This window comes from Schistocerca nitens, chromosome 7, assembly GCF_023898315.1.
Source record: "Schistocerca nitens isolate TAMUIC-IGC-003100 chromosome 7, iqSchNite1.1, whole genome shotgun sequence".
Taxonomy (NCBI): domain Eukaryota; kingdom Metazoa; phylum Arthropoda; class Insecta; order Orthoptera; family Acrididae; genus Schistocerca; species Schistocerca nitens.
Genome location: NC_064620.1, coordinates 306880852 through 306885851, shown reverse-complemented (window position 1 = coordinate 306885851; position 5000 = coordinate 306880852). Strand labels below are relative to the sequence as shown.

At 54.9% G+C, this 5000-nt stretch overlaps 1 non-coding gene across 1 annotated transcript in view; it reads right to left on the bottom strand.

Moving 5' to 3' along the window:
- LOC126196910 (small subunit ribosomal RNA) overlaps positions 1–1166 on the bottom strand; it is a 1909-nt gene extending 743 nt beyond the window's left edge. The window contains exon 1 of the ribosomal RNA XR_007539336.1: positions 1–1166. This exon is cut by the window's left edge and continues 743 nt beyond it. This is a non-coding gene — a ribosomal RNA (small subunit ribosomal RNA).
- Positions 1167–5000: the final 3834 nt, after the last annotated feature.

Genomic DNA, 5000 nt, shown 5'->3' with positions numbered 1-5000 from the left:
GAGTCATCGGAGGAACTGCGGCGGATCGCTGGCTGGCATCGTTTATGGTTAGAACTAGGGCGGTATCTGATCGCCTTCGAACCTCTAACTTTCGTTCTTGATTAATGAAAACATACTTGGCAAATGCTTTCGCTTCTGTTCGTCTTGCGACGATCCAAGAATTTCACCTCTAACGTCGCAATACGAATGCCCCCGCCTGTCCCTATTAATCATTACCTCGGGTTCCGAAAACCAACAAAATAGAACCGAGGTCCTATTCCATTATTCCATGCACACAGTATTCAGGCGGGCTTGCCTGCTTTAAGCACTCTAATTTGTTCAAAGTAAACGTGCCGGCCCACCGAGACACTCAATAAAGAGCACCCTGGTAGGATTTCAACGGGGTCCGCCTCGGGACGCACGAGCACGCACGAGGCGGTCGCACGCCTTCGGCTCGCCCCACCGGCAGGACGTCCCACGATACATGCCAGTTAAACACCGACGGGCGGTGAACCAACAGCGTGGGACACAAATCCAACTACGAGCTTTTTAACCGCAACAACTTTAATATACGCTATTGGAGCTGGAATTACCGCGGCTGCTGGCACCAGACTTGCCCTCCAATAGATACTCGTTAAAGGATTTAAAGTGTACTCATTCCGATTACGGGGCCTCGGATGAGTCCCGTATCGTTATTTTTCGTCACTACCTCCCCGTGCCGGGAGTGGGTAATTTGCGCGCCTGCTGCCTTCCTTGGATGTGGTAGCCGTTTCTCAGGCTCCCTCTCCGGAATCGAACCCTGATTCCCCGTTACCCGTTACAACCATGGTAGGCGCAGAACCTACCATCGACAGTTGATAAGGCAGACATTTGAAAGATGCGTCGCCGGTACGAAGACCGTGCGATCAGCCCAAAGTTATTCAGAGTCACCAAGGCAAACGGACCGGACGAGCCGACCGATTGGTTTTGATCTAATAAAAGCGTCCCTTCCATCTCTGGTCGGGACTCTGTTTGCATGTATTAGCTCTAGAATTACCACAGTTATCCAAGTAACGTGGGTACGATCTAAGGAACCATAACTGATTTAATGAGCCATTCGCGGTTTCACCTTAATGCGGCTTGTACTGAGACATGCATGGCTTAATCTTTGAGACAAGCATATGACTACTGGCAGGATCAACCAGGGAGCTGCGTCAACTAGAGCTGAGCAGCCGGCCGCCCGGGAGTGTGTCCCGGGGGCCCGCGCGAACACGCAAGCGTCCGCTCAATTATTCTGCAAACAGGAGGAGGCTGGGCTCCCCTGCACGATACACCTCGAAACCCTCTCAGGTCCCGGCGGCGCGCAGCGCCGTCCTAAGTACTTGGTCGGGTTCGAGAGAGGCGCAATCGCCCGGAGATAGGCGAGTAGACGCTTTCAGTGCGACCACCCGTGCTCCCAACTGAGCTTGCCGCTGCCGACAGAGGCCCGGGAGCGTGCTGTCGTGGTGTTGCCGGCGGGAGACAACACGCGGCCACAAACAGTGACCGGGCAGCTCCAACGCCAGCGCCACAGAGGGGCAGAGCCCCACTTGGGTGCCAAAGCGAACTCTCCCAGCACAGCGCACGCGCCAACACATCCGCACAGCTGCGATACAAACCACCTGCGAGAACCGCGGGGGCGACCGAGCAGCAGACGGCGTCGCGGCGCCGAGTGCCGGGCGGCGGCGCATCCTCAACGCACACAGTCCTCAATCGGACCAGCACACTGCAGATGTCCACCGCGCTTCGCACCGGGCCCGGGAGGACCCACTTTGGCCGCACGGCGCCGCGCGCTGGGTGCGCCGGCACGCAGATGCGCCGCCTGCCGCCTCCGTCAGCCGGCGCGCCTGCCACTGGGCGCCCCCACCAGCCGGCTGCCGCGCGTGCGCCCACGCAGCGCGCGGCCAGCACGCCGGGCGCCCCCCCCTCACCGGCCGGGGACGGTCCCACCCAGCCACCGCCGCGTATCGCTTCATACCCACATGCCCACTCACGTTCGTGGGTATGACGGGTGTCGCTGAAGCAACCGGTTAATACCTGTACCGATCGTCGATATCAACGATTCACCTCCAGCGCGAACAACCGCGCAACAACGGATTTCCAGTTCATTTGCGTAACTTGGGCAGCAAACGTAGACATCCATCTACATTTGCGACTTCTACGAGTCTTGCATGCCTGGATGTTGTGTGTCACGACGCACTCCATCAGCATACATACACGCTGCGACGTGTGCACGAAAGAACACGTGGAAGGTGGCCAGCGTACGTATGCGAATGCCATTGCACAGCTGCGAAGCGCATTCAACACGCGAACTCCTGACCGACGAGCTAGAGGTGACAGGAGGGGAGGGGGGGGGGGGGGCGGGGGCGATATACGTCCTATTGCAGTACACAATACAGTGGATAGCGGGACCATGTGGAAAGTAAGCAACACTCGCAAGATGTGAGGGTACGCACCGTAAAATGAATCAATACGCAGAACACCACAGTGTGCGCGAAGTGAACTATGTTGAGATGGTTGCAATTAGGCAACGCTACACGAATTCCTAGATTCATATAACTAACAATTACAGGGCAGGTTAAGGCGCAACGTGGGTTAGGTTAGGGCGCAACGTGGGTTAGGTTAGGGCGCAACGTGGGTTAGGTTTGGGCGCAACGTGGGTTAGGTTAGGGCGCAACGTGGGTTAGGTTAGGGCGCAACGTGGGTTAGGTTAGGGCCCAACGTAGGTTAGGTTAGGGCGCAACGTAGGTTAGGTTAGGGCGCAACGTAGGTTAGGTTAGGGCGCAACGTAGGTTAGGTTAGGGCGCAACGTAGGTTAGGTTAGGGCGCAACGTAGGTTAGGTTAGGGCGCAACGTAGGTTAGGTTAGGGCGCAACGTGGGTTAGGTTAGGGCGCAACGTGGGTTAGGTTTGGGCGCAACGTGGGTTAGGTTAGGGCGCAACGTGGGTTAGGTTAGGGCGCAACGTGGGTTAGGTTAGGGCCCAACGTAGGTTAGGTTAGGGCGCAACGTAGGTTAGGTTAGGGCGCAACGTAGGTTAGGTTAGGGCGCAACGTAGGTTAGGTTAGGGCGCAACGTAGGTTAGGTTAGGGCGCAACGTAGGTTAGGTTAGGGCGCAACGTAGGTTAGGTTAGGGCGCAACGTGGGTTAGGTTAGGGCGCAACGTGGGTTAGGTTAAGGCGCAACGTGGGTTAGGTTAGGGCGCAACGTGGGTTAGGTTAGGGCGCAACTTGGGTTAGGTTAAGGCGCAACTTGGGTTAGGTTAAGGCGCAACTTGGGTTAGGTTAAGGCGCAACTTGGGTTAGGTTAAGGCGCAACTTGGGTTAGGTTAAGGCGCAACTTGGGTTAGGTTAAGGCGCAACTTGGGTTAGGTTAAGGCGCAACTTGGGTTAGGTTAAGGCGCAACTTGGGTTAGGTTAAGGCGCAACTTGGGTTAGGTTAAGGCAGAAGTTGGGTTAGGTTAAGGCAGAAGTTGGGTTAGGTTAAGGCAGAAGTTGGGTTAGGTTAAGGCAGAAGTTGGGTTAGGTTAAGGCGCAACTTGGGTTAGGTTAAGGCGCAACTTGGGTTAGGTTAAGGCGCAACTTGGGTTAGGTTAAGGCGCAACTTGGGTTAGGTTAAGGCGCAACTTGGGTTAGGTTAAGGCGCAACTTGGGTTAGGTTAAGGCGCAACTTGGGTTAGGTTAAGGCGCAACTTGGGTTAGGTTAAGGCGCAACTTGGGTTAGGTTAAGGCAGAAGTTGGGTTAGGTTAAGGCAGAAGTTGGGTTAGGTTAAGGCAGAAGTTGGGTTAGGTTAAGGCAGAAGTTGGGTTAGGTTAAGGCAGAAGTTGGGTTAGGTTAAGGCAGAAGTTGGGTTAGGTTAAGGCAGAAGTTGGGTTAGGTTAAGGCAGAAGTTGGGTTAGGTTAAGGCAGAAGTTGGGTTAAGGGATGGTGTGTGTGGGGGGGGGGGTGGGGTGGCGAGGTTCGTTGATAGTGATGGTAGTAAGTGGACGCCTGAGGCACTATCAGATATGTCACGTCAGTTGCACTTGTGGCTCATGGCAGGTGGCGCGCCCGTTCTGTGTTTGTGGCAAAGGAGTGGCACACCTGTGTCTTTCATTCCTGCCATTGTTTATGTGCTGTGAGATGCGGCAGTGTGGTGCTGTTGGGTGCACCCCTGTGTAGGACATGTGTGGGTGTTGGTGGCGTATCTGAGCAATGGTGGTTGTAGGAAGAGTGGGATATTCAGTTTTCTGGTTCGACGTCCCGGTCTGGTTATCATAGTGTGGATGGTGTACTGTGGCCGAGAGGATGCACTGGATGTTGTTCCATGCTGGTACTTAGATGTTGTGTCTGCGTCTGTTACAGGCATAGACTAGTGGGTGATGGAGTGTGTGGGTGACGTGTGGTTGACATTGTGTGCACAGACGTTCAGCATGTATAGGGACAGTTGTATGTGTTATCTATATTCCGATGACTGCGCGTATTACTAAGCACCGCCGCGTATAAGCTTAATGTATGTATAGTCAATGCCTGTTCTATCTCTGTACAGTAGTAGCGGTGCGACTGCACTAGCTAGCTACACCTCGCGGCATCGTCCCCCGGTGTATGGCATATGATTATAAACATTCTGTCTATTAGTCAAAACCGGTGGTGTGACTACGTCACATGTTTGAGGTGGGGGGACGCAACACCGTGCCGGTGGGTCAGGGCTGCGAAACACTTTCCCCACACTGGGGGCTCGGACCCTCATTACTCGTCCCAGTAATATATTGCGGAGCGCACATAGCCATTGCCCAGAGTCTTTGCGACTGCGAGTGCAACGCCCACGGGGACCGACGTGGATGGGGCGGCCCATAGCTGATCGCTCAGCATCGGAATCCGTACAGTGAGCGACGCGGTCGCGCACAGACTTAGAGCACGTTTAGGGACAGCGGGAATGTCGAATATTGGATAAAACTCTTCATGAAACGCAAGATATAGGTGTGGATTGCAACTTACGAGTGCGGGAAACGTCCGCCGTTCATCC